The 1463-nt window shown below is 42.1% G+C and overlaps 1 protein-coding gene across 2 annotated transcripts in view; it reads left to right on the plus strand.

The window, feature by feature from the left end:
• Positions 1-1463, plus strand: part of LOC122543221 (collagen alpha-1(XIX) chain) — a 412403-nt gene that overhangs the window by 250512 nt on the left and 160428 nt on the right. The gene's annotated exons all lie outside the window — the stretch shown is intronic.

Here is a 1463-nt window from a genome sequence, read left to right on the forward strand (position 1 = left end):
CTTTTCCAGCAATAAAGTTTCAACTTTGATCTCCAGCATCTGCAGATCTCACTTTCTCCTCGAAGATTTCAACCTACTGCGAATCCTCTTACAAGGATGCCTTCCTTGAAGAAGCTCTCTGCCTCTCTCTACAAAGATTTCAGTGAGTCCCTCTCTCACTGCACACCCCAGGTCATCTCCTCTTCCAACTCCCCTCCTCCAAGTCCCTCCTCCCTACCTTTTATCTTCTCCTGCTGAACACTCTCTGCTCATTCCTGAAGAAGGGCCTGTGCCCGAAACGTCGAATCTCCTGTTCCCTGGATGCTGCCTGACCTGCTGTGCTGTTCCAGCAATAAAGTTTCAACTTTGATCTCCAGCATCTGCAGACCTCACTTTCTCCTAGAAGATTTCCACAAAGTCTGCCTTTATAGTCCATTGATTTGATTTTGTTCTTGAGCTATGGGCATCACTAACAATGCTCCAGTGAAGGTAATGGCAGTTTCCTTTTTCTCAATGGTGAAGCTTCTCTTATAATACTCGCATCTTACGTGTCAGATCAATGTAACTGCAACTACTGTTGATAGAGGGAAGAAGGGCCTGGAGTCCTACAGTTTGTCCTAAGATTTTGTTCCTATTGGAGACCTGTATTTAAACCCCAGACCAGGTACCATGTGTATGTTACATTCTGGCTAGGATGTAATCATATTTATTTTAAAGTAAACAAAGTGTGAGATCCAGGAGACTTACAAAGAGAGTAAAGCTACATGATTCAACAGTTTTGAACAAGCAACAATAAATCTATTTCACCAAATTAGAAAAAGCTCCAATACATGTCAAACTTTTATACTAATACTCAAAATTGGTAAACATGACTAATAGCCTGTGATCAAATGCACAACAACACACATCTAATTACAAATGCATTCAAGAAAGATCTCATAGATTACTGGGCAATACCTCCAAATGCTAATGACAACAGTGGGTCATCAAATCTCATTACAGTTCATAAGGGATCACAATTCTTCACTGTGGCCAATCAGACCTTAAAACCCTCCTCGAGTGCCACTCCATGATGGACTGCCTCAGCAACTGCTTTTATTCACCTTTTATTGGGTTCACATTCATCTGGTCTCCAAAACTGCACTATAAGCATAACTCCAACTCTTCAACAACTAACTTCACTGAGCTAGTCCTGGCCCTAGATGTTTCCCCTTGAGCTCCAATCTTGCTCAGTTGCATCGAACAAATACTGCCTGTGAGTTTTTTAAGCTCTACTCTCACATCTGCACTCAAGTGTTAATGCTCACAGGAATCTTCTGAGCTCCTCACAGCTTCCCCAGCTCAACGACAGCAACCTTAGCACTTTCTCTGCCCTTTCTCACTCTTTCAGACATTCTTCTGTGTCCAAACATCATCAATTAACTGTCAAATAATCTCCAGAACTTCTCAACACATTCTACCAATATAGACGCATCCAGCTGCTC

This window comes from Chiloscyllium plagiosum, chromosome 3, assembly GCF_004010195.1.
Source record: "Chiloscyllium plagiosum isolate BGI_BamShark_2017 chromosome 3, ASM401019v2, whole genome shotgun sequence".
In the NCBI taxonomy this organism is placed as follows: Eukaryota; Metazoa; Chordata; class Chondrichthyes; order Orectolobiformes; family Hemiscylliidae; genus Chiloscyllium; species Chiloscyllium plagiosum.